General features: G+C 37.2%; 1 protein-coding gene across 4 annotated transcripts in view; it reads left to right on the forward strand.

Annotated features, from left to right (window-relative positions):
• Positions 1–12,641, forward strand: part of LOC128698705 (RING finger protein 141-like) — a 58,639-nt gene that overhangs the window by 28,787 nt on the left and 17,211 nt on the right. Inside the window, exon 6 of one of the 4 annotated variants that reach the window (XR_011393654.1) lies at positions 2,598–2,718. The exons of the other annotated variants lie outside the window; for them this stretch is intronic. The gene's annotated coding sequence lies outside the window, so the exon portion shown is untranslated. The remainder of the gene's footprint in view (positions 1–2,597; positions 2,719–12,641) is intronic. 4 annotated transcript variants of the gene reach the window in all.

Raw genomic sequence — 12,641 nt, forward strand, 5'->3', positions numbered from 1 at the left:
AGAAGATTGCATAATTGAGTGAAAAACTGGTATGGTTTGCTGGAAAACTTCAAGATGTCCTTCAGATATATAGGTGGAGAAATGTTCTAAAATTGTTCAAAGTACAGGAGGGCCGGTAGGTTAGCTTCTGGCCGGGTACTGTAAAATTAAAATTGCTGTAAAGTGAAGCACAGCCTTTATTTTTTTCACATTCAAATGCATATCAAAGCCTGATAACAGGTTTACACTATCATATATTAAGTGAAAATATAGCTAGGTCTAAAAAATGCATATACAGTAAATACATTACATACCTTAAAATATTTTTGTCATTAGCTTATAGTGAGTGGTGAATATATTTAGTGTAGGAAGTCTGAATAAATGAAGAATGGGTATAAGTGAAAACTGCTTTATTAGTGAAACGCTGTAAAGTGGGGCCTGCCTGTATAGACTTAGTGGCCACTATTAGGCTCACCTGTACACCTGCTCATTTATGCAAATTCAGTATCTAATCAGGTAATCAAGTGGCCATGCATACATGGTCATGAGATTCAATTGTTGCTCAGATTAAACATCAGAGTGGGGAAGAAATGTGTTTTAAGTGACTTTGACCATGGAATGATTGTTGGTGCCGTACAGGGTGATTTGAATATCTCAAATTGCTTATCTCCTGGGATTTTTATGCACAACATTCTCTAGAGATTATAGAGAATGTTGTGAAAAACATAAAACAGTCAGTGAGCAGCAGTTCTGTGGGATAAAATGCCTTGATAATGAGAAAGGTTAGAGAATAGCCAGACTGGTTCAAGCTGACAGGAATTGACAGTAACTCAAATAACCACATGTTACATACAACAGTGGTATAAACCATACACCATACCATGGGTGAGGATAGAACCCGCGATCAGAGAATCTTAAAACTCCAGACTGACTCAAGATTTTGCGAGTCAGTAACAGTGGTATGCAGAAGAGCATCTCTGAACTCACAACACATTAAGCCTTGAAGTGGATGGGATACAGCAGCAGATCATACCAGGTTCCACTCCTGTCATCTAAGAACAGGAAACTAAGGCCACATTGGGCACAGACTCACCAAAACTGGACAGTTGAAGATTGAAAAAAATGTTGCCTGGTCTGACGAATTGTGATTTCTGCTGTGACATCCAGATGGTAGTCAGAATTTGGCATAAATGTTTGGAATTTGGTAGAACAGGAGATATGCAGCATGAATGTGCAGCCGACAAATTTGCAGGAATTCCTTAATGCTGTCATGTCAATATGGACCAGTATCTCTTAAGGAATGTTTCCAGCACCTTGTTGAATCCATGCCACAAAGAATTCCAACTATTCTGGAGGCAAAGGGGGATGGGGGTGGGACCCTACCTATAACTACTAGAAGGTTGTACCTAATAAAAGTGCTCACTGAGTATGTTTGGCCAAAATTGGAATATTCATCAGAGGTGTGATGTCTGCACGAAAAAAAAAAATGGATAAGTCCGAGTACAGATTTCAAAATTGCTTCCTGAGCTAACTCAAGAAGGGTAAAGAATCCAAGACTTTCCAACACCCTCCCTTCATATATAAGAAAAATTCCCAACAGATCTCTAATTGTCTTCAGGAGGGAGCTTGACAGGTTCCTCCAGGCAGTTCTTGATCACTTGGGCTGTGGTGTTTATATTGGACTGGGTGCTACTAGCAAAAATAGCATGACCAGTCAAGCTCTCAACCAGAAGGCTTGGTCCAGGACTGGGCCATGTGAGGCTATGACCCTCAAAACCATCAGGTATGTCAGTAAGTAGGTAGTCTAAAATATATACAAGATTGTGCTTTATATATAGTTCTGACCTGAAAGTAATTTTTTTCACTAAACAAGTATCATTTTTATTATTTCATTTAGTGTTCACTCTCTGCTTTAATTAATTTTTAAGATATTCTAGGTGTCTTGTCTCACTGTAATTTATATATTTTTTTTCTCTGTGGCATTGCATTATTAAGCAAGTCTGCTGTACCTGTGGCTTATATAACATATTTTGTTATGCTTTTGTGGCAGTTTTATAAATCCACATTTGCCCTTTTATATCCCTTTGTTCACCTAGCAGTAAAAGTAGGTACCTGGCATTAGTCAATTGTTGAGAGTTGAATCCTGGGATAAAATTACTATGCAAAATGTCTGTAAAAGATATCCACACAATTTATGTATTTATTTATTTATTTATTTATTTGAACATGATACTTTGAAGTACAAAAAATACAGTGGTTAAGTGTAACATGCCAAAGCCCCTTGTATGCAGAGCATTATGGGCAGGCTTAAAATTAACTTAAGATTAAACTAAGCAATGATATATTCAGTGGTAAACATTACTGTAAACAGATAACAATTAAGCACAAATGAGTATTTCAAAGACAGGTCATATGTTCATTTACTGTGTTACTGAGCATTCAGCAGAATGGAGTATTCTGTTAGGTAATGTAATTAAAAACAACAAAGTTTGATTGGGTCACATGTTAAACATTTATGAGATACAATTATTCAGTATTTATTTAGTTGTGGGTGAGTAAGTGATTTTTAAGTAGAGACTTGAATTTATAAACCAACAGTGTTTCTTTTATATTCACAGGTAATGAATTCCAGATTTTTGGGCCTTTTATGTGCATTGAGTTTTTGCATAGTGTGAGATGGACACGAGGAACATCAAAGAGTGATCTGTGCCTTGTGTTATGGTCATGTGTTCTGTTGAGGTTGGTAAGGAGACGTTTGAGGGGAGGGTTTATATCCGAGTTAAGTGTTCTATGTATGTAGTAGGTACAATAATAAGTATGGATGTTTTGTATGGTGAGTAGGTTTAGAGTTTTGAATATTGGTGGAATGTGCTGCCTGTAGTGGGAATTTATCATTCTGACTGCAGCCTTTTGTTGGGTAATTAATGGTCTGAGATTATTTATTGTTGTTGAGCCCCATGCACAAATTCCATAGGTGAGATAGGGGTAAATAAGTGAGTGATATAGGGCCAGGAGGGCTGACTGTGGAACATAGTACCGTATCTTCGATAGTATGCCTACAGTCTTGGAAATTTTCTTAGAAATTTGTTGTATATGTGTTTGAAATTTGAGTCTATTATCAAGGTGGATTCCTAAGAATTTTCCCTCTGTGAGCTTTGTGATAGGTGATCCGTTTATCATTATGTTAAGAGGGACATTTGTAGCTCTGTTACCAAACTGAATGAAGTAGGTTTTGTCAGTGTTGAGAGTAAGTTTGTTAGTCCTTATCCAGGTAGATATTTTCTGTAATTCGGTATTCACAGTATTGGCTAGCATGACTGGGCTTGGATGAGAGAAGACATATGTAGTGTCATCTGCAAATAGTGTGGGTTTGAGTGTTGCGATGCATTTGGTAGGTCATTTATGTAAACGAGAAAGAGAAGAGGGCCAAGGACACTTCCCTGTGGGACACCAACTGTAATTGGCTGTGCGGAAGAGTTTGCTCCATTTGTGTACACATATTGGCTTCTGTTGCTGAGGTATGACTTTAGGTAGCTGAGGGAGTGCCCTCTTATACCATAGTGCGACAATTTTTTGTGGAGCAAGTCATGGTCAGTTGTATCAAAAGCTTTACGTAAATCAATGAAGATCTCGAGTGGGACTTCTTTTTTCTCTAGTGCAGTGTATATTTGTTTTAGCATGTGTATAGTAGCATCATTAGTATTTTTATTAGGCCTGAACCCAAACTGACAGGGGTTGAGTTTGTTGTGGGAGATGAGGTAAGAATAGATTTGCTTATGAATTAATTTTTCGAAGATTTTAGAGAGAGGGTGTAAGTTGGATATTGGCCTATAGTTATTCAAGTCTGTTTGGTCTCCTCCTTTATGGATCGGGGTGACCCTCACTATTTTGAGAACTGTAGGGAAGGTAGAGGATTCGATGGATTTGTTGAAGAGTGTTGCAATGATTGGTGATAGTACTTGTGACGCTTTTTAGTATATAAAGGGTGGTAAGGTATTTAAAACTCCTGTTTTGTTTTTTAGTGCGTTGATAATAAGTACAGTGCCTGCACTCTGAAGGAGGGGTGTTAATGTTGCAGTTTAAAAACTGTAGTGTAAAGCACCCTTCTGGCAAGACAGTGATGGAGTGAATGATGGTGAAAGTTTTTCTTTTTCAGGCCACCCTGCCTTGGTAGGAATCGGCCAGTGGGATAATAATAAAAAATAATAATAAAATAATAAGGGAGACTTCTGTTGGGTTAGTTGGAGCTAGGAACATTGTGTTCGGGTAGTTGCCAGTGAGGTAGTGGTCTGTGGTATTATCTGTGATTATGCCTGATTTTAAAGGGGATATGGTGTTGGTCCAGATGTGGTCTAGTAGGGAAACACTAGTCTCTGTAATTCTTGCAGGTTTTGTTACTGTTGGTAGCAACAAGCAGTTACTCAGTGTTTGTGAATTCAGTAATGTGTGGGTCCTGGTCTTGCAGGAGATTTATATTGAAGTCACCTAAGAATAGTGAGTGATCTTTATTCATGCGTGCATCAGTTATCATACATCCTAGGTTTTCACTAAAACGGCTAATGTTTGACTGTGGTACTCTGTAGATGTTTATCACTGTGAGAGGTTTTTGTCGGGTTTTTTATTTGAATTTAGCTATTATATATTCCCCATGTTCATCCCTTGACCTAGGTAGTAGGTTGGTAGACAGCAACCGCCCAGGGAGGTCGTACTGTCCTGCCAAGTGAGTGTAAAACGAAAACCTGTAATTGTTTTACATGATGGTAAGATTGCTGGTATCTTTTTTCTGTCTTATAGACATGCAAGATTTCAGGTATGTCTTGCTACTTCTTCTTACACTTAGGTCACACTGCACATACATGTACAAGCATATATTATTATTTTTTTTTTTTTCAACAAGTTGGCCGTCTCCCACCGAGGCAGGGTGACCCAAAATGAAAGAAAATCCCCAAAAAGAAAATACTTTCATCATCATTCAACACATTCACCTCACTCACACATAATCACTGTTTTTGCAGAGGTGCTCAGAACACAACAGTTTAGAAGCATATACGTATAAAGATACACAACATATCCCTCCAAACTGCTAATATCCCGAACTCCTCCTTTAGAGTGCAGGCATTGTACTTCCCATTTCCAGGATTCAAGTCCGGCTATATAAAAGTAACCGGTTTCCCTGAATCCCTTCACTAAATATTACCCTGCTCACACTCCAACAGATCGTCAGGTCCCAAATACCATTCGTCTCCATTCACTCCTATCGAACACGCTCACACACACCTGCTGGAAGTTCAAGCCCCTCGCCCACAAAACCTCCCTTACCCCTTCCTTCCAACCTTTTCGAGGATGACCCCTACCCCGCCTTCCTTCTCCTACAGATTTATACGCTCTCCATGTCATTCTACTTTGATCCATTCTCTCTAAATGACCAAACCACCTCAACAACCCCTCTTCAGCCCTCTGACTAATACTTTTATTAACTCCACACCTCCTAATTTCCACACTCCGAATTTTCTGCATAATATTTACACCACACATTGTCCTTAGATAGGACATCTCCACTGCCTCCAACCGCCTCCTCGCTGCTGCATTCACAACCCAAGCTTCACACCCAAGTAAGAGTGTTGGTACTACTATACTCTCATACATTCCCTTCTTTGCCTCCATAGATAACATTTTTTGACTCCACATATTCCTCAATGCACCACTCACCATTTTTCCCTCATCAATTCTTTGATTAACCTCATCCTTCATAAATCCATCCGCCGACACGTCAACTACCAAGTATCTGAAAACATTCACTTCTTCCATACTCCTCCTTCCCAATTTGATATCCAATTTTTCTTTATCTAAATCATTTGATACTCTCATCTCCTTACTCTTTTCTATGTTCACTTTCAACTTTCTACCTTTACACACACTCTCAAACTCATCCACTAACCTTTGCAATTTTTCTTTAGAATCTCCCATAAGCACAGTATCATTAGCAAAAAGTAATTGTGTCAATTCCCATTTTGTATTTGATTCCCCATGATTTAATCCCACCCCTCTCCCAAACACCCTAGCATTTACTTCTTTTACAACCCCATCTATAAATATATTAAACAACCATGGTGACATTACACATGCCTGTCTAAGACCTACTTTTACCAGGAAGTAATCTCCCTCTCTTCTACACACCCTAACCTGAGCCTCACTATCCTCATAAAAACTTTTTACAGCATTTAGTAACTTACTACCTATTCCATATACTTGTAACATCTGCCACATTGCTCCCCTATCCACTATCATATGCCTTTTCTAAATCCATAAATGCAATAAAAACTTCCCTACCTTTATCTAAATACTGTTCACATATATGCTTCAATGAAAACACTTGATCTACAAATCCCCTACCCACTCTGAAACCTCCTTGCTCATCTGCAATCCTACATTCTGTCTTATCTCTAATTCTTTCAATAATTACCCTACCGTACACTTTTCCTGGTATACTCGGTAAACTTATTCCTCTATAATTTTTACAATCTCTTTTGTACCCCTTCCCTTTATATAAAGGGACTATACATGCTCTCTGCCAATCCCTAGGTACCTTCTCCTCTTTCATACATTTATTAAACAAAAGTACCAACCACTCCAACACTATATCTCCCCCTGCTTTTAACATTTCTGTCATGATCCCATCAGTTCCAGCTGCTTTACCCCCTTTCATTCTACATAATGCCTCATGTACCTCCCCCATACTTACATTCTGCTCTTCTTCACTCCTAAAAGATGGTATACCTCCCTGGCCAGTGCATGAAATTACCGCCTCCCTTTCTTCCTCAACATTTAAAAGTTCCTCAAAATATTATCGCCATCTACCTAATACCTCCCTCTCCCCATCTGCTAACTCTCCTACTGTTTTTAACTGACAAATCCATTCGTTCCCTAGGCTTTCTTAACTTGTTTAACTCACTCCAAAATTTTTTCTTATTTTCATTAAAATTTCTTGACAGTGCCTCTCCCACTCTATCATCTGCTCTCCTTTTGCACTCTCTCACCACTCTCTTCACCTTTCTTTTACACTCCATATACTCTGCTCTTCTTATAACACTTCTGCTTTGTAAAAACCTCTCATAAGCTAACTTTTTCTCTTTTATCACACCCTTTACTTCATCATTCCACCAATCACTCCTCTTTCCTCTTGCCCCCACCCTCCTATAACCACAAACTTCTGCCCCACATTCTAATACTGCATTTTTAAAACTCATCCAACCCTCTTCAACCTCTCCCCCCCCACCCCCCCCCACTACTCATCTTTGCACTAGCCCACCTTTCTGCCAATAGTCGCTTATATCTCACCCGAACTTCCTCCTCCCTTAGTTTATACACTTTGACTTCCCTCCTACTTGTTGTTGCCACCTTCCTCTTGTCCCATCTACCTCTTACTCTAACTGTAGCTACAACTAAATAATGATCTGATATATCAGTTGCCCCTCTATAAACATGTACATCCTGGAGCCTACCCATTAACCTTTTATCCACCAATACATAATCTAACTAACTACTTTCATTACGTGCTACATCATACCTTGTATATTTATTTATTTCTCTTTTTCATAAACTATGTATTACTTATTACCAAATCTCTTTCTACACATAGCTCAATTAAAGGCTCCCCATTTACAGTTACCCCTGGCACCCCAAATTTACTTACTACTCCCTCCACAACATTTTTAGCCACTTTAGCATTGAAATCCCCAACCACAAGTACTCTCACACTTGGTTCAAAACTCCCCACGCATTCACTCAACATTTCCCAAAATCTCTCTCTCTCCTCTACACTTCTCTCTTCTCCAGGTGCATATACACTTACTATCACCCACTTTTCACATCCAACCTTTATTTTACTCCACATAATCCTTGAATTAATACATTTATAGTCCCTCTTTCCCTGCCATATCTTATCCTTCAACATTATTGCTACTCCTTCTTTAGCTCTAACTCTCTTTGAAACTCCTGACCTAATCCCATTTATTCCTCTCCACTGAAACTCTCCCACCCCCTTCAGCTTTGTTTCACTTATAGCCAGGACATCCAGCTTCTTTTCATTCATAACATCCACAATCATCTCTTTCTTATCATTTGCACAACATCTACGCACATTCAGACTTCCCACCTTGACAGTTTTCTTCTTCTTATTCTTTTTAGTAATCTTTACAGGAAAAGGGGTTACTTGCCCATTGTTTCCGGCATTTTAGTTGACTTTTACAACACGCATAGCTTACGGAGGAAAGATTCTTATTCCACTTCCCCATGGATATAAAAGGAAAAGTAATAAGACCAAGAACTATTAAGATAAAATAAAAGAAAACTCAGATGAGTGTGTATAAATAAACGCATACATGTATGTGTAGTGTGACCTAAGTGTAAGTAGAAGTAGCAAGACATACCTGTAATCTTGCATGTTTATGAGACAGACAAATGACACCAGCGATCCTACCATCATGTAAAACAATTACAGGCTTTCATTTTACACTCGCTTGGCAGGACGGTAGTACCTCCCTGGGTGGTTGCTGTCTACCAACCTACTACCTATATATACCTATATATACCCTATATATACCTATATATACCCTATATATACCCTATATATACCCTATATATACCCTATATATACCTATATATACCCCTCTGGGTTTTCTTCTGTTTTCTTACTTGGTTTTGTTCTTGTTTATTTATTGTTATCTCCATGGGGAAGTGGAATAGAATTCTTCCTCCGTAAGCCATGCGTGTTGTAAGAGGCGACTAAAATGCCGGGAGCAAGGGGCTAGTAACCCCTTCTCCTGTATAAATTACTAAATTTAAAAAAATCTTTTGTTTTTCTTTTTGGGCCACCCTGCCTCGGTGGGATACGGCCGGTGCGTTGAAAGAAAGTAAGTTCATCCCTTGTGCAATATTAGTGAAACATTCTAGTTGGTCTGAGTAGTATACAGCTGTGCCACCCCCTTGTTGATCTGGCCTACAGTTGTGTATGGCTGTGTAACCAGGAATGGCATAGACATCTGTAGTATCAGGTTTTAGCCAGGTTTCGGTGAGAGTAATGATGGACATACTAGCATGCAGGGAATTTAGTAATGCTATGAGGTCATGTTTGCTTAAAGATCTGATATTGTAGTTAAAGACAGTTATGTTGTTGTTGGCACTGAGAAGTGCCTGTGATTGTTCTGCTGTGTAGTAACTACAGTTACTGTTTGATTCATTTAAGTCATTCAATAAGAGGTTGGTATCAGGATAAATGCTTGTAATCATAAGATTTATAGTGAATCTATAGTTAGAGTTAAGTATAAGACAAAGTAAATATTCTAAAGCTAAGAAATAGCACCTGAATTATTTTAACAAATGTAAAAATATGAGCTAAGGTAGTTTTTTAAAGCTAAAATAAAGTAGACAATATGAAAGGGACTAAAATAATTTGTGGTGAGCAAATAAAGTGATGATCAAATAAAGGAGCTTGGGAATATAATTGTAGGTAGTTCTTTAAAGTTAAAATAAAGGAGACAATATAAAAGGGTCTAATATAAGTTGTGGTGAACAAATAAAGTGGTAATCAAATAAATGAGCTTGGGAATATAATGACAAAATAGTGAACTTATTACACTTTAGCACCTGAGAATAGCACCTTGATTATTTTAACAATTGCAAATACAGTGGAACCTCTACTTGCGAGTTTAATCCGTTCCATGACCTTGCTCGCAACTGGATTTGCTCGTTTGCAGAGTCAGTTTTCCTCATTTAAATTAATTGAAATGCAATTAATCCGTTCCAGTGGAATTCTGTACTTTAATAATTTCGCTAATATCAACTCTACGGCTTATTTATCTATCTCACTTCATCTAATATGACATAATAAACAATATAAATAACATACAAACCTGATATATACTCTAAAATGAATAAAATATGTCATTCATGTGGTGTCAGCGGTGGATGAGAGTTTGTCTGGAGACCGGGCAAAATACTTCATGAATAATTTAGCTAATATCATCTATATGGGTTATTTATCTATCACAGTTCATCTAATTTGACATAACAAACAATATGAATAACATAGAAACATGATATATATACTCTAGAATGAATAAAATATTATTATTATATATTTTTTATTATCACACTGGCCGATTCCCACCAAGGCAGGGTGGCCCGAAAAAGAAAAACTTTCACCATCATTCACTCCATCACTGTCTTGCCAGAAGGGTGCTTTACACTACAGTTTTTAAACTGCAACATTAACACCCCTCCTTCAGAGTGCAGGCACTGTACTTCCCATCTCCAGGACTCAAGTCCGGCCTGCCGGTTTCCCTGAACCCCTTCATAAATGTTACTTTGCTCACACTCCAACAGCACGTCAAGTATTAATAAAATATGTCATTATGTAACAGGTGGAGGCAGCCACAACCGCTCCCTCTTTGTTGTGGTAAACACTGCCATCTAGTGATGGCCTTTTGAAGCCGTCTATTATAATTGTTATATGTAGTACATTATTATTTAAAAAAAAAAAAAAAAAAATGTACTACATATAACAATTATAATATATTATATATGTATTATTATTATACATATTATTATTATTATTATACTATTATTATTATACGTATTATTATACATATTATTATTATTATTATTATTATATAAATTGTAATTTTTATTCACACAAAAAATATAAGATATACTGTTATTCCTTATTGCAATAATTGTATAAATAATGTCAACCCATTCACGACTGCATATTGGAATGGACAGTGATGTCATTTGTTTACTCTGAAACAGCCAAGCAATTGACCATTTGTCCTAGGTTGAGCTCAATTTCAAGGAACTTATCATGAAAGCAATGAAAATCATATCTATTTCTGTAATATATCTTCCATTCTATCAAATGAGACCAAAAAAACGAGAATACAACCATAAAAACCATTCGAAATTACCGCTAAGGGGTGGCTAATTGCTGAGAAGTGAACTCCATTATTTATGCTTAGATTTCTTTCATTTTTGGTGTATGCTAAGAAGCATCTTTCCATCATACATTGCCCAAGTTTCAATAAGATAGTCCAACAAACAAATGAGATACAATTCCCGAGATCAAGAGCAAGAGCCCCTCACCAGTGTCAAGGAACCTACCTTGAGGTCTGCTTGCTTGTGGAAATTTTGCTCGCGTATGGAAGTAAAAAATCGACCCATCGACTGCTCGTATTTGGAAAAACTCGCATGTGGACACGCTCGCAAGTAGAGGTTCCATTGTATATTAACTAAGGTAGTTATATAAAGCTAAAATAAAGGAGAAAATATATAAGGGACTAAATTAAGTAATGGTAAACAAAGTTAGATGGACAGATAGTCACTATGATATAATATTGATTTGGTAGTAAGCTCTGATTTGTAATATATAACAAGTTGAGCAATTAATTGCACAATAAAAATTTAACGAATATGAGGTAGTAGGTACTAGCTAACAAAAGATAGTTTCGGGACTCACACAATAATGTAATTGGAATATACTCTAATTGCACACACAATATAAAAGGGACTAAAATAAGTAGTGATAAACAAAATTAAATGGACAGGTAGCAACCATGAGCAACATTAATTTGGAGTAAGATTTGACTTGCAACACAAAATTATGAGCAATTAATAGCAATTAAAAAGAAGTATAAAGTATTTGAGGTAGCTGGTATTAGCTAGTAAAAGAAAAAAAATAATAATGCACAATAATATAATAGTAACGTACACTATATGCACCACATGTATATATGTGTTAAGGACACTTATCTAGTCTGTTACAGAAATGTCAGCTTTTCTAAGGAAGGTAGAGAAATCATGTTCATTTGAGATGGTATATTATTGTCCTGTTGATGTTTTCCTTACTAGTATTTTCCCATCTCGAGTAAAACACTGATGTATTTTGTTTTCCTGTTTAAGTTTTCTCAACCTGAACAGGAGGTTTTGACGTTTTCTTGTTAGACACTCGTTGATGAACACTCCATTTTTCATTGTAATTGCTGATTTAATTAAGTCCTTTCTTTTATCATATGAATGAAGTCTGATCATAATACTGTGTTTTCTACCTTGTTTTCCCAGCAAACATGTTTCTTTGATTTCATTGTTTTGCACGATAACTTTTATGTGGTCCTGTATTATCCTGATAGCAGTTTCCTTGCACTGTGCTTGGGTTATGTCACTAGGAATGTGAGGGTTGTTTATTATAACTGCATCAGACAACTTACCTTGTTCAGTTTTGTCGTCTTGGAAATCAAGGTATTCATTCAGTCGAGTGTGCATGTTCTAATTCCAGTCCTTGATTGCTTCTTCAACCTTCATATTTAGGGTTGTTATTTGCTCAGTGTGACTGGCTATAACTGTTTTCAGAGTATTTTCTGTGTCAGCACTTCCTGATGTAATCTTCTCTTCAAGGTTTTGGATCTTGTTCTCAAGGTTGGTTATCTTGGATTCTCGTCGTGCAAGTGTTGCTTTAATATCTTTGATTTTGCTTTCTAGAGCGACGATGTAGTCCCTAATATTGTCAGGAATAATCGTACCTGAGTTATCATGGGTGAATCCTTTGATGGGAGTCGAGTTTTAGGGGGAGTCAGCCATGTTTGTTGTTGTTCCCTGGGTGGTAGTGGTGA

This window comes from Cherax quadricarinatus, chromosome 59 (genome assembly GCF_038502225.1).
Source record: "Cherax quadricarinatus isolate ZL_2023a chromosome 59, ASM3850222v1, whole genome shotgun sequence".
Classification (NCBI taxonomy): domain Eukaryota; kingdom Metazoa; phylum Arthropoda; class Malacostraca; order Decapoda; family Parastacidae; genus Cherax; species Cherax quadricarinatus.